The sequence below is a fragment of the Crotalus tigris genome, unplaced genomic scaffold, assembly GCF_016545835.1.
Source record: "Crotalus tigris isolate CLP2741 ecotype Arizona unplaced genomic scaffold, ASM1654583v1 scf7180000017871.4482833, whole genome shotgun sequence".
NCBI classification, from domain to species: domain Eukaryota; kingdom Metazoa; phylum Chordata; class Lepidosauria; order Squamata; family Viperidae; genus Crotalus; species Crotalus tigris.
In genome coordinates, this window is record NW_024096690.1 from 1,871,152 (window position 1) to 1,890,142 (window position 18,991).

Sequence of the window (18,991 nt, forward strand, 5' to 3'; positions counted from 1 at the left end):
AAAAGGTTTCTGTTTAGCTATCCCACTCCACAGCCCAGACTGAGGTTATTGTCACATGTAGTATACAACCAAGTACTTGCCAGACATTCCTCCAGCTTTTTTAATGTTGCTATAGGCCTCTTGGCAGTCTCTGACCAGTTTCCTTTCTTTTTTACATCTATTTTGGAAAAAATCCAGTTCTTGGTAATATCCCTTTTCTTCCACTTGATGACTGACTTTACTTTGTTTCTTGGTATAGCCAATGTCTTGAAAATTGTTTTGTAGTCTTCTCTGAATTGATATCTTCCAACAATGATATCCCTGTGATGCTCTCTAAGCTCTTTGAAAACCATGGCTTTTGCTGTAAGAGGCAACTGAGTAAATGTCAGAAAAATCCTACTGGGACAGTTCTACTTTATAAGGACTTGATAAGACTTGATACTACTATTTAACATCAGTTCAAATGTAACTGGCTAATTTTTAAACAGAGCCATATCCCCTACTTATAAATACTGTAGGTGTGCAACTTATGCATATTATTGTATGTTTTTTATTGTTATTTTCCCCCTGAAAGATTTCAGTTTGCTTTTTAATTGAATTGTATAGCTTATATGTTATATTAAAGGTGAAAAAAATTCTGAAGTAATTTATCTTGGTCTCATTTTTTTTACATCTCGAAAACCTGGTATTTTACCAGGAATACGTTAATTTTTTATATTCACTGTCTATTTAAAAATATATGCATTTTGCAAGTATTTGGCACTACCACTTTAGTTATGTTTTACTTCTCCCTTAAAATCTCAATGGTATGTTTTAAAAAATGCACTGTGCTGTATAATAATACCATTAATAACTATTTTTCCATGATTTGTGTCAGTTCCTATATAAGGCTCATGTCCATAGAGGCATGAAGACTCAAGATGCCTCAAAAGTGATGGAACAAATAGACAACAAAAAGAGACTGATATTTAGTAGATACTGACAGATTTCTAAAAGCTGAGTTGGAGCTGCGTAACACTTGAGTGAAGGATTAACCTTCGCTCTAAGGCAAGTCTGGGAAGTAAAAAAAAAATGTTTTACAGAAGGAGACAATGAAAAGGTATTCTAGTATTGTTTCTAGGGAAATCTTAATGAAAAGTTCATGAAGTCATCAGGGGTCAAGTCTGATTTGAAGAGATTATCTTAGCTTTTCACATATTTAATTAATATGGACAAAAGATGTATTAGAAATATCAGACACCCACATGATTAGTTTGTCAAAAGAAGCCTAACAACTCCAGAGCAATTTAATGTTACTTCTTGCTGGCATTTTGTAATTTTTCTTTAGTCTTAAGTTTTACCTCTCCATGTAGCCTTCTAACATTTGATTTCAAATTGTCCATTTCAATAAATAATGCTAGGTGGCGTGTATTATAAAATATACAACATACATTTTCAGGATATGCCTTACTTAGGTCAACAGGTTTATAATTAAGTTGCAGGTTTCTATATTTTGAAGAATACTCCAATGAAGAGAATGGATAAGTGTGCAGTAAACCAAGAGGGTGCAGAGGAAAAAGATGGTTTGGTTTAGGACCAATCATAAACATACTGAATTATGAACTCGCCAATCTCCTTGAAGTCCACTATACTATGCAAAGCAGCTGGAATAAGTACAGTACAGTATTTATTTTAATTTAATTTGTTTGTATCTTACCTTTATTATTTTATAAATAACTCAAGACAGTGAATATATTTAACACACACCCCTCCTATTTATTTGCAACAACCTTGTGAGGCGAGTTATATTGAGAAAGAGAAACTGGCCCAAGTCAGCTTTCATGGCTAAGGCAGGACCAGATCTCTGGAACCTCCACCCTTGTCCATTGAATTAATTACATTGTGATTTATATGAACACTAAATAAGCCTAATGTAGCTCTGGGATTATAAGGCTCCAGCTGATCATATAATGGTCTTACTCCAATATGGATTTCTGTTTTAATGACAATTATATTGTATTTTTCCTGCTCCTCTCTTTTTTTCCTAATTCCTTTTTCCGCCAGAGGTGGAGGGGAGCTTTGACTTCTCTTCAGTCTTGCACAAGTCATTTAGCTCCAGACAGGTTCAGGTAACAGTTGCCTTCAGTAGGTTGAAACAAAGGGGTCAATCCTTGAGTAGCCGTTTCTTTCCTCCTCCTTCTTTGCCTCCCTAAAAAAAAAAATAAAGAAAAGAAAATCCATTATACTGTCCCCTCCCCTCCCCCAAAACCTGTCACCAGTGCTCCCAAGATCACCGCCTGTTGCATTTCCTGTACAGAATGGGCTCCTGCTCCTTCCCTCTTGACAAGGCAGCTACTTCCTAGCCGCTCAGTTTTTTCTAACTTCTGGGCGAGGCAGACGACAAGGTTGCAGAGGTGGTGGAGAAGCAGCAGGGGTCGGTGTCCACTGTATGGGAGAGACTTGTTTTTTTTTTGCAGAGAGGATATTTTCCCCCATAAGTGAACAGCACCATTCTCTAGATATGCTCTCTTCAAGTAAATCTTTCGAAGTTGCAGGGTGCAATTCATAAAAATGGAAAGCACGGAGGACGCAGGCAGGGAGAGAATGTTAATTTGTGACCAAAAGGGTCTTTGGCTATACAGCTTGCAGACCTTTTCTCCAAAATGTAGTATTCTCCCGCATCCCCTTCCCGGGCGTTTAAAGTCTGGTTGAAGGAAAATTGCGCATATACGATTTCTAGATAGACTTAGAAAGACGAAACTGCATCGCTGCAAATCATCAGTAGAAAGAACAAGAGAACAGTACCTATTCAGAGTTGGGGTTATACAGTAATATGGAAATGATCAAATTGAAATGCTACTACTAGGTATTATCACTGCCGAATACAACTATGGTACATTCAGCCACAGTCGGTCTTATGGGGGAGCCCTGATCAACGGAGAAAGATTTGAAGCTGCAAGAGCAACAGTTTACTAGACAGTCGGAAAGGAGATGGGAAGAAACCTGCGGTAAAACTAGGAAGATGTAATACGATTGGGGCAACAGAGTAGGTTAAGGCAGAACGCGGCTATGATTAGGAAGACTTCTCCCGACTGAGCATATTTAAAATGAATCTCGAGAGGCCAGGTGCTTGTAAAGAGATTAGCAATACGAACCTATTCTGGACGTTGGCTGGGAGGTTTTTGCACAGCAAGCAAACGAGCCGAACCCCGGATTGGTTTGTCAAGCTGAGAGAGCCAGTATACAATAGCGCAAGCCCCTTCCCGAACGGGAGGGGGGAAAACCTGGGGTTACCTCATTAGGGAGATCGTGCGGAATTGAATGCCTCATCTCTTTCCGCAGATGTTCCAGCTGCAGGGCAGGGTGGGGAAAGGAAAATTGAAACTAGACACCAGGAGCCTGTGATTCTCTTGCAGCACATAAGACAAAACTCTCATAGCTTGCCCCGTTAGAAAGCAAGTCATCTCCCGGATCGCAGAGGCTGCGCGCGCGCTTCCTCGGGAAGCAAGGCTTGAGGGTCTCGGAGAATACAAATCTCCCTCGAGGAAGAAAAAAGGGGGGCAGCCCCCCCTTTGGCCCCTTTACGCCGCACCTGTGGAGCACGAAGCAATTGAGTGGGTCGCGTTTCTCCAACATTCCCTCACTCCCCCCTCTCCCGCAGCTTTTGCCACGCCCGGGTTGTAGGACGCCACCGACGCCGTTCATCATTCGGTAAGCTAAAGCAACGAAGTACGAGGGCGATTGGGACGTGCTAGACGGCTGACGGCGCAACATGAGGCGAAGAGCGAGCAGGCAACTGAGTCCCGCGGGGGGAAGAGCTGCTACTTGCCTTGGGATTTTGCTACAGTGAAAGGAACAAACGGAACAGAACGAGCCTCCCTAAGATCGTCATGGGGAGGAAAGGCTAATCCTACATGCCTCGTGGCGGTTTCTCCCAGAAGGCGTGCAACAAATGGCAGCCAGGTCTTTAATCCAGGCTGCAGTGACGACGGTAGCGGCTCCCAGGTGAGGCGCAAGACTCCAGTTCGCTAGCTGCGGTTCTCCATGCTTGCCTGCTTCTCGCCTCCCTTCCTCCTTCTGAGTCATCCCGCTGCATCTGGTAAGGCACTCGAACCCCCTGTCGTGTATGGTTTGGGTGGGCTAATCAGGGAGTCAACTTCATGCCCGAGTGAGAATCTCTCTTTTTTTTTTTCCCCCTTTTTTAAGTGGAATGTTTTGCACATTCCACTTAAAACCTTAACACGCGAAGACCGAGAACGCGAGCTGAATGTCCCATTGCAAGGAAAAAATAATTAATGTATAAATCGATCCAAAACGGGAGAACGTCCCAAGGGACGTTGTGGTCGCCACTCCAAAATACGCAGTTATGGACTATGTAAAGGAGATGTAGAGATTCGCCGCAAGTGGGAAATAGCAGCTATGTATATCTGTATATGTTTTTCTAAAGGGAATATAGAAATTCAATAGCCTTGAAAAAAGGAGGAAGGAGATAATACATTCTAATAGCTGTTGAAAGCCTTAGATAGTAGATAAATCAAATAAATTACTTCAACGGATCCTGTATTTGCCTAACTAGGAAGGGGAGAGAATAACCAATTGTGTAAAAAGAGAAGCATAAAAGCTGAAAAAATACAAATAATAAAAGTCTAGTTTGGAAAATGGAAGATGATGAATGGAAAACTTGAGTTAAACACAAATTCTGTTGTATTAGAATATTAGATGAGCTGTGGTAATTAAAAACAAGAATCTTGAAAGGTTTTTTTTTAAGGTACTGAATACTTAACATACTTTTCCTTATTGTTTTGGTAACTTCTTGACAAAAAAATGATACAGATGAGTGTGTGAATTGGGGATAAAGAAGAAACTAGTTATTTATTTGGGCCTTCAAATCATTATTGAGTCCTGGTGTATTGTGAACAAGTTGATACTATACAGTTTTCTTGGCAACATTTTTGGGTTTGCTCTTGCTTCCTTCCTAGAGTTGTGAGAGAATGACTGGTCCAAAGTCATCCAACTGGCTTCATGCCTAAGGCAGGACTAGAACTAATGATTTTTCTGCTTGGTTTCTAGATTGATTCTTTTAATCACCATCCCAAAGTGGTTAAATGCTAGAAAGTAAATGGACTTTCTCTATCTTTTCTCTTGATTAATGGACACTATTGAATATTTCTGTACTAGATCTCCTGAAAGTAGTCCTGTGACACAGAACGTCTGAGCAATTTCAGGAATGTTTATTCCAATTGTTTGTTCCAAATAATCCTTGTAATATTCTGAATCATGAATTAACAGTACAGATATTAACTTTCAGATCTCTATTATCTAAGATTTGCACAGTTATTTTAAGAGATTTAGTTTATCTTCATAATTTGGATTTAGTGTCCCTGATCACTAAAAGTGATTCCTGCTTGACTTCCAACAGGTTAAAAATATGTTCCATTCTTATCTAAATTTCTTTTCTTCTAAATTGCTAAAAATGCTACCAATACAGACACATTTAACATTTTTAATGGTGGTGAGCTAGGGATGGGGGGGGGGGAATACTTTGGGACATTTTGAGCAGGACTTAGTATTGTAGAAGACTATCTACATTTTATATCTGAATAAGAACTTAAAGGAAATAAATACATTGCAAGAAATAAAATTAATATACAGGTATATTCACATAAAGATCCAAAGTGAAGCAGTTCAAAAGAAAATGAGAGAAGCATTCCAGACATTCCTACATTCAGTTTCCTTCTCTGCTTAACAGTATATGCTGATCTTAATAAACCCTTTAGTGCCAATGCCACTGAAGAGCAAGACAGTCTATAACAAAATGCTTATTTATATAATAAATCCAGGGATCATAGTCCATGTAATTAACTTCATCTCCTATTTTGTTTACTATTCTAGGGACTAACTAAGGTAAAATGAATCTTTTCATTATTAAGTCAGTGTCACTTGCTCTTTTCACCCAAATTAAATGACCTTTTAAACCCACCAAGGTTATTTTCTCTGTAACACATTGGGAGGGGGCAGTGATTTGTTTCAGGCAAACACAATGATGATTTTTTTTAATATATATATATTAAAAAAACATGTTATGTTATATATATAACATAACAAAATTATGTTTTAAAACATTGCATTTTAGGATTCTTGAATTAACATAGTAGAGGGAAATCCCTATTAAATTTCCATGATAATGGAAGGTAAATAGAAGCTAAGTCACAAATTTAATAATTTCCCAATGGAGGGTGGAGATCATTTTGGAGATGATTAAATGTGATCCTGTAGCCATTAGGTCTAAAAAATTCTTTAACATAATTAAATGTACCTATGTTTATTATATGCTATAAGAATTGTCACTGGTTTTGGCAGGTCATAGGAATACTTGCCATGGATTGCTCCATTGGTAAAAATGAAAGTGCAATTAAGTCAACATGAAATATTCAATGGGAGAAATATAAGCATATACTTAAAATCATACAGCAATTGAACTCTTGTTCTATACATGTCTATCCAGAGAGGAACTTACTTTTTTTCAATATAATTGAGGCCTGCCAGTCTTAATCCTTAGTCTGGTGATCATTGTCTTTATTAAATATAATAATAATAATAATAATAATAATAATAATAATAATAATAATAGTAATAATAATAATAATGTTGGAAGGGACCTTGGAGGGACATCTGGTCCAACCCCCTGCTCAGGCAGGAAACCCTATACCATTTCAGACAAATGGCCGTCTAGTCTCTTCTTAAAAACTTCCAGTGTTGGAGCATTCACCACCTCTGGAGGCAGGTTGTTCCACTGGTTAATTGTTCTAACTGTCAGGAAGTTTCTCCTTAGTTCTAGGTTGCTTCTCTCCTTGATTAGTTTCCATCCGTTGCTTCTTGTCCTGCCTTCAGGCGCCTTGGAAAATAGCTTGACTCCCTCTTCTTTGTGGCAGCCCCTGAAATACTGGAACATTGCTATCATGTCCCCCCTTGTCCTTCTCTTCATTAAACTAGACATATCCAATTCCAGCAGCTGTTCCTTATATGCTTTAGCCTCCAGTCCCCTAATCATCCTTGTTGCTCTTCTCTGTACTCTTTCTAGAGTCTCAACATCTTTTTTACATCGTGGTGACCAAAACTGGATGCAGTATTCCAAGTGTGGCCTTACCGAGGCATTGTCAAGTGGTATTAATACTTCACATGATCTTGATTCTATCCCTCTGTTAATGTAGCCTAGCACTGTGTTGGCCTTTTTGGCAGCTGCAACACACAGCTGGCTCATATTTAAGTGATTGTCCACTAGGACTCTGAAGTCCCTCTCACAGTTACTATTATTGAGCAAGGTACCCCCTATACTATACCTGTACATTTGGTTTTTCTTGCCTAAATGTAGAACCTTACTTTTTTCACCACTGAATTTCATTTTGTTAGATAGCGCCCAGTGTTCAAGTCTGTCCAACTTATTGATTATTTATTTGAAACTATAAAATAGAAATTAAAGACAATTTTTAGCATAATTTCTTGAGCTTTCACAGTTTGTTCCTAAGCACTATGACCACTAACTGAGTCTGATGGTAAATCAACTGATGGCATCAACTGAGTCTAATGGTAAATCATGGTAAAGACTGCTACAGAGATACTAATGATAACATCAGTGTTTTTTGTTTTTTAAATTTAGACTTTTGTGTAGTTCTGAGCAGATTAAACATTTCCATGAATTTCTTTGGGCTTGGGGAAAAATTGTGATTTTTTTTTTTAAAAGGGCAGAGAAGAATATTTGAAGGAAAAGATAATTTCTTAAGTAGGGTGGATCCTTACAATAGATATCTTGAAATTAAAGAGCTTACTCTCTCTATTGGCCTCATTATTCCAATACTTAGACAATTTTAAGCATGATTAATTCAGTATCCAACTTTGACAGGTAATTCAGAACTACATATAGCAATTTTCAAGAATATTGGAATTTATTTAGCAAATGTGTTGTGCTTGGTTTAGGAAGTATTATAAACAATTATTTGGCCTTTAACTAAAATTAGTATTATTGCTTAATCGATAAAATATATATTAGTGTTCTTAACATGTTTGACCAGGAAGCACCCAATACTGTAGAACTTTAAATACACTGTATAGTGAATTTAATATATTATTTTCAATCCACATTCTTTAGTTTGTATTTCATAGAAACAAATGTTATCTTCAGACATGATTTGATCATCAGAATTAAGTCTTTATCTTATGTGCTATCACTCTGCTATCACCAACTCCGACCCTATTGCATCCTCATTCCATCCCTTAGTTTTTAGGATGTGTCTAGTTTGGAGAGAAATTTGAGTTTGTAACAATCATGGTTTGGTAATTTAGTTCTGTCCGACAATGGAATGACTCCCAGAAAGCCTAGCCATCATCAACAATGGTGAGAAACATTGTGAATTGTGATACAACTCTTCAGTAGTGAAATAAGAAACAAGACTTACTGAACAAAATTATTATGAGGGAGTGAGAAAATCTACAGTTCCAAATTTATAATACTTATTTTTAAGCAGACAAATGTTATTTCATAGGTATTATAATTGGACTCCAGTTGTCAGCAAGGAATAAATCTACAGAGTTTTCTTTATATTTGTAAAGATTGCCCAAGAAGAAAAATGTTTTTGATAGTGTGACTATTCAACAAGATCCATTTGCAAAGGTTATTTATATACAAATACATATTCAGTAGCACACATGTTCTAGGTTTCTGGTCATTGCTGATAGTTGAAAAGTTTGTCTTTAAAAATATGCCTTTGATTTCCTACTGTAAACCAAGATTTGACTCATATGATTTATTGAACATGTCTCAGTTGCCTGTCATTGGATATCACATTAAGTTATAGTTAAATTCACACTACTACATCAAGCCAAAATGAAGCCATAATTTGAGTTAATGTTATATAAGTATCTAGCAGGATCCTCCTACTGTAGAAGTAAGTCCAGGCTAAATTATCCTTGATTTTAGTAGTTTGTGCTTATAGCTTGCTGATATGCTGATATTTAAATCTTCCAATATGTCCTTTCCATAATTCCATTCTTCAAATTTAATTCAGTAGTCTAGGACTTTGTTTCTGGCGTACAGACATTCACAGAATGCAACACCAACTTTGAACAAAATCACTGATTTCAGCTGATTTAATACAATCAAAGTTCATGATTGCATCTGGTTAGTCTTGCTCACAGCAAAGACAGTATGCTCTGTTATGATATACTGTATGAGGATCTTTATTTGCTCATAATATTCCCAAAGAAGAAATTAGTGTTCCATGTTAGTAAATTGTGAGAATATTTACAAAGAAACAATATTTATATTAAAATATCATTGTCTGACATGTGTAACAATTTATTTTTATTCTCAGGATTGTTCATCCAGTTCGTATAAAATATCCTTCACCTTCTTTCCTTCTGTTATTTCTAGATGCAGAGGGTATTTTTCCCCAAGCCAAATTTCCTGAAAGAGCTTGATCATAACTCTTGGTTTAAGGAATTGTTCAACTCAGAGTTTGTTATCTTGTGATTGAACCATGACTAAGGGAAAAGCTTTTAATGCACTCAGAGACTGGTGCATGGAATGGTTGTTTCTATTTATGCTCCAGTGCCTAGCAGTAATGTTCCGTAGATAGAACTGAACTTCAAAATTTTGGCCATGTTGGGCTTCTGGCTCTCAGAAACCCAGTCTCTCTCTCTCTCTCTGTGTATATTTATATGTTGCAAATGTTATAATTAAGGCATATTGTTCACAGAGGATATTTCAGTACTAAATTCTGTTTATAGCTGAAGGAAGAGGCAGGGCTGGTCCATTTAAAAAAAAAAGTCCCCCTAGCATAAATAACCCCTCCCAATCCCATTTGGTTGGTAAGAGACTAGAGATATTATAATGTGGCACACTGGAGAGAACACTAAGAGATGTTACAAGGAGAGTAAAATAGGCATTTCAAAAAGACCAAAGAAGTTGTGCAGATATGCAAGAAGACTGTGGATCATGTACTTATGATAGCTAAGATATCAGAGTTGCAATCCCAAAGGGCTAATCTTTATGGTTGGGCAATGCTTCAGAATCAGACTAAAGAAATACTTTGGAACATATGGGCTCCAGATGAAGTACTTGAGCAGCTGTCCTTGGAAGCATCTTTTGGCTGAATCCAAAGTCAATGCAGTCCTGCTAATTATCGTAAATATTACATACTTCTTCTTTTGGATTATATGCTTGCGATCAGTTGCTTAATCATTTAAATTGGACCCCAGGTAGAATTTAGGCATCTAAAATATTTTTTTTTAAAAAACTACTCCTTGTCTAGAAGATTTGTATATTGTTTTTGAAAATTAAAGCAACATTGGAGTTCTGAAGCTACAAAATTCTAGCAGTGACAAAAGAGAACTTCTGCCCCAGAGGAGAAAAGAAATCAGCTCCCTTTCAGAATCAAGAGACTTGTTTTCTCAGACCAGGGCCTATTACTAATGGAAAATTCACAATTTGTTTTGGTCTTATTCTATTTAGAAAGCCATAAAACACACTTTCCCCCCTTTGATTGTGGATAGATGTATGAAATATCTGAGTAACATGAGAGCATTGTAAGTCAGAATAAACTGCATTCTAGCTAAGAAATAAGGTGACCAACTTTTTTACAATGAAAAGGAGTACACAAATAAATTGAAGAAAAAAATATCGTAAATAAAAGAAACATTTTATTCATTGCAACAATAATACAGACAACTTGCATGTGCAAAGTTTGCCAACCGAGTGTTTTGGTGCGTTCAGCAGCCATTCCTATTGGCTTTTGAAAGCCAATAGCAGGAGTAGCACAGCTCATGCAAAAGTTGAAAAAAAAACCATCTAAAAAAGGTGCCGGAACGCCGTTCTGAGCGTTCTATGAGAAAAAAAAAAAGCCCTGCTGATTAGTCTTCAAATATCGAAAAAGAAGACATGTAGGAGGACACTTTTTGAGGGAGGACAGAACTTACAAAAGGAGGACTGTCCTCCCTAAAGGAGGACGGTTGGTCACCTTACAAGAAAGAAAGCTGACGGGACTCATTTCTTTAATGTCTGTCTTTGGAACATGGGAAGCAGCCCTGTAATGCCCATAGCAATCAATTTTTGCACATTCGTAATTAAAGAACAATATTTTGGGATCAGAAACAGTGGATTATGAGTATATTTGAGTTACAGCATGCTTCTTTTCAGACAGTGAAACTACTTTTAACGCTGCAGGCTTTATTCTGGCTGCTATGCTCCTCTACCAGATGGCCAACCAATCAGTCATGCTGTGGTCAAATGATAGAATGTTCTGCTGTTGTGAACTGAATCATATTGCTTCTTGCTGACGGTCACTGACCCAGCTAGGAGATTTGTGTTTTCAACACTCAGCAGTCATCTTTTAGTTAATTAGTGTGTGACAATGGAGGACAATTACAAAGGCCATGGACTTTTTAAAACAGTGGTAAAGTGAAAGGAACCAGTTTCCTATCTATTATGTTTTCTACCTTAGGGAAACGGCTTCCTTGCACTTTACTACTGTTTTTAAAAGTCCATTGCCTTTATATTGAATGTATACTGTTCTTTCATTCTCAAGCATGATAAAATGTACTTTCTTGGAAGGTTGCAAAATTGTTACCTCAAGAAAAGCAATCTGGTTTGTTTGTGATCTCTCTCTGTACATTGTAAATTATTTTCATTAAAGGAATAGGTCCTTCCACAATACCAATTAATATGAAAAGAGGCAGACTCCAAAATGGAATAGTCCAGGACAAGAAAACGGATGGGGCCAGAAGAGAAACTAAAGTACAGTAAATTTAATCAAATCAAGAAAAAATATCAAACCAAATAATTTAATACAGGTCATTGACCCAGACTACACAGTTAACAGGATATCATATGGAGAGTAACATGGAATAGTAGAATATAACACAGGGATACCCTGTAGCTTACTATATAATGGACCAATCATATTTCAACTCCAAGGGGATGTTGTAAGAATAAAAATGAAGGGGATGCCATACATGCTACCTTGAACAATGTCAGGGTACAAAGGTAATTTAAGAAACATATTCCTCACATATTTGATTGTGTTTCTATAACACTGCAAATAATTAATCGACATAAAAGTTTGGAGAGGATATATGAGATTATGAACAGTTATGCTCTGTACTATTTTCTGCTGGAGGAAAGTAATTTGTTTCTACCAATACCAACATATTTTCTAGATGTATCTTATGGCACTAGTTGCTCAAAGACTGGAACCTTTCTAGTAGTAGACTTTGAATGGAAATGTATAATAAAGAACTAGTTTTATTATACACTAGCTGTTCCCGGCCACCCGTTGCTGTGGCTCAGTCTGGTTAAATGAAAAAGAAAGAAAAGAGAAAGCGCACATTTGTAATATGTTTAATTTCACAATGCTTGTGGTTATACAATACTTTTTGTTGTTCCATTGTCTGTGCAGATATAGAGATTGTCTGAAATCATAGCGTGTGTTGCTTTTACGTCCAACAGATGGTGCTGTTTTTCACCAAAAGCATGTTTTTATCTGTCATAGGTGTGACATCTATATAATATAGGTATATAAAAACACGTGCATATTCAAATGCAACGTTGTGTCAAACTTTCAAAGCAATCGGTGAAGAACTTTCAGAGATTTAAGATTTTGAACAAACAAACATTTACATTTTTATTTATATATACATTTTTATTTATATATAAAGATAGATTTCCAGTAGTTCAATAGCTAAGACCTAGGATAGAAACATAATTTTATTTCCTGAGTTGTCTGAAGGGTGATGCTTTGAGTTCTTTCAAAGGGATGGGACTTATATTGGTAATGGAAAAGAAAGAAAATTATAGGTTTCTTTCCAAATGCTCTGTCTGAATATGAACAAGTTTGGCATCAGGAAAAAGAGGATATAAAATATATCAGACTTTCCTTAGCCACAACAAGGCTTTATTAGGCTGAGTCAATGGAAGCTGGCAGGGAAGATAAAGAACTAAACTAAGTCAGGCATCCCCAGAAACACTTTCTGTCTTTTGCTGGGCATATCTGGAATTCTGGGAAGTTGTTACATGCTGTTGTGTAGACTGGCTGTTACCTTATCATAGAATAGCTGCCTTAGAGGATGCAACCATTTACAGAACACCAAATTACCTGCCAGTCCCCTCAAAACTCCAGATTGTTTTTGTCCATTTTTCTGAGCAGAAGAGCAAGCTTGCTATATAAAGAGTGCACTGACCTCTACTTGCCCATTAAACTGTTTGACTCCACTAGCAATCCAGTTTTCTGTTTTATTTTTGTTTTAATTGTTTCTTTTTTGAATGTAAAATATTAGGTAGGGTAGAAAATCTGGCAAGCGTCAAAGGAGATATTGTAGAGAACCTGGATTAAATTATCACTTGAAAATCTATTTGTAGGATTGCTTTGCATTCTGAACAGAGTGAGCTTCATGAATAAATTCCAGAAACTTATTTAAATGAAAAATTATTCCAGAAATACTTGAGTTTTTCTAGGAATCATGCTAAAATTTCAAAGGAAAAAAAATATTGATTTTAGCTTGGATTAAAGAATCATAGAAGGACAGGGTGATTGTGGAAAACAGTGTCAAGCTATGTTCTCCTCCCCCCCCCCAAAGTTGTGTGGCTCATACTTTACTTAATAGAGAAAGAAATATCTAGGCTATTACCTATTATTGTTCAAATAACATTTGAAATGCTAGTGCTTCCAGTAGGTAGTCAATAGTTTGTCTTTGATCAATGTAGGGATCAAGAAAAAATAGTATACTTATGATTTAGGTCTTCTTCTCTTTGCTTTCAACAAGAAAATGTGTTGAAACATTCAAGCTATTTTTTGCTAGCTTGTTAAGTCTTTATTCAGCTTTCCAATCAAAATGTAGCCATCTGAGCCTAGGTGTTTGCAAGAAGAGTTGCAAAATGATGACAGTGCTGTCTAGTTAAAGAACTGAAAGCAACAGCAGGGTGGCCTGCTGGGTTGACAGCTGTGTCATTTTTGCAGTTACAGATGTACAGGAAGTTTATGGAAACCCCCCTTGATTGGGTTCATTTTCCTGGTCATATGTTTTGACATCAAAATATAACGAGTGTGGTTCACCATGGATATTTTCAGTGAATGGTAATGCTTAACAAAATCTGTCATCTGATTATTCTTATAAATGTTTCACTTATATACTTAAGAGTAAGAAAAGAGAATTTATTTTTAATACAGGGATGAAAATAATGTGATTGTGTAATAAAATATCTATATAACATTTTGACTTTTTAATTTGCAGAGTGGAGTCCCTCTACAATTTTTAACAAAGACATATCTTTGTTAAAGATTAGGGTCTGCTGTTCAGAGAAAAATTGCAGTGGGGGAAGGTTGTTCTCTGGAATATATTAAGTATTAATTTAGAAATGAATAGATTTTGTTATTACTGTACTGAGGATATTCATGTGTATTATCTTAATTCTAATAACAAAAATAGAAAGCCATTCATTGGAGCATCATATGACAGATGGTGAGGCAGGAAAGGGAGTGGTCTGAATGAATTGGAACAGAGGTTTGAATTGCATTATATCTCCATAAACTCCACTAGATAAACTACTTGTGATTAATGGCTTCTTAATCCTCTTAAGAGCATGTAGAGCATTAACTAAAATGACAGTTCAGAAGAGTCACCTTGCATTGAATATCTGACATGGAAGTAGAGTTTAGACAATATGTATAAGAATATAATTAGTATTAAATTGCTTTAATGTTGTAGGAAAAAATGCTGGCTTTTGTTACAAATAAATCTGCAGTTCCTAAGTGGGATGCAGAAACATTTTCATGTCCTTCTACAGTTTACAGTACAAAATTGTGCAATGTACAATATCTGAAAGATGTAGTTTCCAGCATTGTTGACTTTTTAATTATTATCTTGAGTTGTAAATTGGAGACTATTAAGCAGCAAAAGGTTTGGCATATGAGCTAATACTAAAAATGTCATAAGTCTAAGTATGTATATATATATTCTGAAAAAGTGTTGGCTTATGCTCACCAGTTATCTCAACTGACCCCTTTCAGATTCATTCTGACTTAAGTTTGGGCTTTTTCTCAAACACCTCTTTTCCCAGGAGTTCTATATATCTCTTTCCACTTCCTTATTATATTCTCATCAACTGTGCTTTGGTTGCTAATTGGTCTCTAGGTGAAATCATATTCAACAAGAGAGTAAGGATTGGAACAAGTCTATTAAAGGACTCTCCCTTAGTGTATGCTCTCCTCAAGACTCCATCACATCAGTAAATACAGGAATGTCAGTACCTGATTTTTAAGTCATCCTGGGACATTTAAACAATGATTATGATGAGTGCACTGACCAGGGGCTTTTGCAGAAAAGACAAAATAGTCAAAAAGGTAATCAAACCACACAATAAAAGCCCCATCTATTTTGCATGTTCAGTCATGCAATTATGATTGCCATTCTTATTTTTTTCCATCTTTGTGGGCACTCCTGCCTCTGACACCAAGCAATAACAAGTAAAAAGAGCCTGGACATAGGAAACAGAATAAAATATAAAATATACACATATTTATAATAAGTGAAGAGGGGAAAAGCTGTGAGATTACTAGAATGGTAACAATTTACCTAATAGCAAGCATATCTTTAAGACCTATGAACTTTAATGGAATGTGTGTGTGTGTGTGTCTTTGGTTATTCGGGTTTTCTCCTGCATCAAATTGGAAATGTCTTGGCAACGTTTCGACGAAGTCTCATTCGTCATCTTCAGGCTGGTGTTTTCGGCTTTGTGCTTCTAGGAGCAATGTGTGATCGTAGCTGTTTCTTCCTTTTAACTGCCAGTGGGGGTATGAACTGATTGGGTGGGAGCTTGGCTGTGTTCTGATTGGGTGGAGGTATGTTCTGATTGGTTAGGGGCTTGGCTGTGCTCTGATTGGCTGGGGGAGTGTTCTGTTTGGGTGGGGGCTTTGTTGTGCTCAGGTTAGTCTGAGTTGCAGGGGGCTTTGAAATGGTGAGCTGCATTGCTGTTGTTTGGCTTTGCCTTCGTGGGTGGTGCCTCATCTTCATGGTGGGTATCAGTTTGCTTCATGTGTGGATTGGAGGGGTTTAAAGTGGCTAATGATACAGCTGTGGTCTGGCTTCTGGTTTGTGGTCATGCCTCATCATCAGTGTGGGCTTGGGTTTGCTTTTTGTGTGGATGTGTGGTGGTGACATCCTGATTGTGGGAGCAGTAGATGACCTTGGTTCCCACAGGATAGAAGATTATTATGACTAGTGAAGCACCTGGACAAGCCCCCCCTCCCTCCATCTTTTGTGGCAACCTAGAATGAAGAGAAAGATGGCTGCAGCCAGGCTCATTGTACAGTTGACAGCTGAAATAGTTTTCATTTCCTTCTTCTGATTTTTTTTTCTTTCCCAACTTGCCTGAAATCTCAGTATTTTGGTCAATCTCTCATCCAAATTTTAAGCAAACACTATTCCACTTAGCTTTCAGAGATCTATCAAGTACCAATCTCTTTTGTTCTCCTTTTTTTCTTCATGCCTCTCGATGGACATGACCGTTAGACATCAAGATATTTAAGCTTCAACTTCATTATTAAAGTTTACAATGACTGGTCTGGTCTTACTTCATCTAGCATCAAATGATTCAACATATTCTCAGAAATTATCACTGATACATTTCAAAAGTATTGTTTTTCCTCATTCGGCCTCTAGAATTGTCTTTAGATGCAGGGATACCTAATTTTGGTGCATTACTGCCATCAAATCTATGTTGACCCTTCATGACAAATGGGACTGGAGTTGCAAAACAGAGGAAGGACATCAGGGCAGTGGAGAGCAAGGCAGCCAAAAGGGCAGAGATGTGTGAGATATGTGGGGATAGTTGAAGCATGCTGTGATTGTAAATGCAGGTAAGGTGCTAAGTATCTGAATGTTGATCATGTGAATACTAGGGCATTAGGCCATAAATACAGTTCATTCAGCAATGTTGTAACTTTGAATGGTTGTTAAATGAAGTCCACCTATAGTCATTTTTGCTTTGGGAGCAGGTTATTTTGATAGTGTTTCGTATTTTTCTTTCTTATTTACTTACAGAAGCTACACACAAAAATGTATGCCACATATCTCAACTCTTGCAATTCTTTCTTATTGATTTGGTATAGCTATGGCAGATGAAATCATAATCTACTGCAGAAACAGCATGAACATTCTATTAGAAAGATGCTTAAAGTGTAATCTTTCATCTTCCATCTTGTTTTGCTTTTCAAGAAGATCAGGGAGTGTTCAGAGAGTACTTCTTGATACTAATTGGGCTAAAAGAGTATTAGTTTGGAAAGAACATCCTTTTAATTAATTTTGTTGAATTTGTTTATTTAAAAATGATTCTTTGAATATTAGTGGGAGTTCTAAATGGTCACCTTGTTCTATGTTAGCTGTTAAATCTGCCAGAAAAAAATCTATTTTTAATTAGCTGTGATAAGATTATCCCAATACAGAGAGTTCCTCTGGAGGCAATATATTACTTGAATTTAAGAAACCGTCTTTAGATTAAAGGTAAAATTAACTCCCATGCAGCATACATCAACACCAGTTAGGAATATATATATTACATACTGGAGTGAGATGGGCATCAAACTACGTTAGTATATATAATGAATATGCCATACATGTTTAAAAATCAACACTTGCTAGAGGACTAGTTCATCTAGTATATCTCTTTTACCATAATTAACTGAATACAGGAATATGTCAGAAACACCCATTTACTGCCAACTTAATTTACTCCCCTCCCCCATCTTCTGCAGACAGATGAATTCTTTGAAATAAAGCATTGTAGTTTGCAAAGAAAGAGTAAAATTCAAATCATACTGAGCCGATAATCTTTTTTTTGTAAATATTTTATTAATTTCAAGTTTTACAATCATAAGTACTTAATAAACAACTCGGTGTCTGTGTTCCTTTATCATTCAGTGGTATATATTAACTTTCACTCAAAAATCCAATACTACACCATTCAGTATTTCCCTGATCCTCTCTTCTTCCAATAATAATAGTTTTCCCACACCATGCAAGTATAATTCTTACTGCTATTAATACCTATACAATTAAATATAAACATCTTCATCACATGTTTCTAATGTTATACATAGTATCAATATCAGTTTATAATATCTTCTCTAGCCAAGACATATCTCAAATGTATTTACAATCAGTTCCCTTATTCAAACTGTATCCTGTTTTTTTTCAATTTTAATTTCCCATTAATATTCAAAATAACTTTATCAATTATCATTTTTCTCATAATTAATTATATTAAACTAAAAGCTTCCCTTGTACCAACCCTCTTAGTATTTTCATATTTCCATCTTATAAAAAATTATGTTATCCTAATTACAAATCACATCCTTCTATTTTATAATGGTCCTTTTATTTCTAACAATTGTCTATTTTTTAAAATCATGGTATAATACCTCATCTAATTAGTCAGGACCTCTGTTTTCTTCAGTCTTACTCTAGCTTTCTTCCTTTGCCAAATAACTTTGCAAGTCAGTGCATTTAGGTCACCAAATATTTCTTCCTCTGTTTCTGTATATATTATTTGGAATAAAAAAGACAATTTAATTAAAATGTTTTTGTAAACATGCTTAATCCATTTATATTTGTTAAACATCCTCCATTTTCTTTCTCCTTCAATTTCTCTTTTGGTCTCTTGTTTCCCAGTTTTCAGCATTTCTCCTAGTAGCTCTGTCATCCATTGTATCAATTCTTCTTCATTGTCCTCAAATATGTTCTGAAGTCTTGAAAAGTAAAATGTCTTTCCTATTTCTAATGTTATATCTGGGTCTTCCAAATTTTTATTTATCTGTGCCTTTCGGTTTCTTTTTTGAATCCTCTATCTTTATGTCAGTTTCCTCTATTTTTTCTTCTGGTTTCTGAGTTGCTAGTTAATAATAATAATAATAATAATAATAATAATAATAATATAAAAATAATAAAGTTAGAAGGGACCTTGGAGGTCATCTAGTCCAACCCCCTGCTC

General features: G+C 36.2%; 1 protein-coding gene and 1 long non-coding RNA gene across 10 annotated transcripts in view; one reads left to right on the forward strand and one right to left on the reverse strand.

The window, feature by feature from the left end:
* Positions 1-1,648: 1,648 nt before the first annotated feature.
* On the reverse strand, positions 1,649-3,190 carry LOC120308129. Its single transcript, XR_005556754.1, has 2 exons — positions 3,114-3,190; positions 1,649-2,403 (listed from the first exon to the last, which is right to left on the reverse strand). It is a non-coding gene; the product is annotated as an uncharacterized LOC120308129 (long non-coding RNA).
* The window catches only part of LRRC3B (leucine rich repeat containing 3B), a 97,065-nt gene continuing 80,535 nt past the window's right edge, over positions 2,462-18,991 (forward strand). For 6 of the 9 annotated variants that reach the window (XR_005556751.1, XR_005556752.1, XR_005556753.1 and 3 more), the window contains exon 1: positions 2,462-4,057. The gene's annotated coding sequence lies outside the window, so the exon portion shown is untranslated. The remainder of the gene's footprint in view (positions 4,058-18,991) is intronic. The other 3 variants (XR_005556749.1, XR_005556750.1, XM_039343703.1) reach the window with 2 other exon arrangements.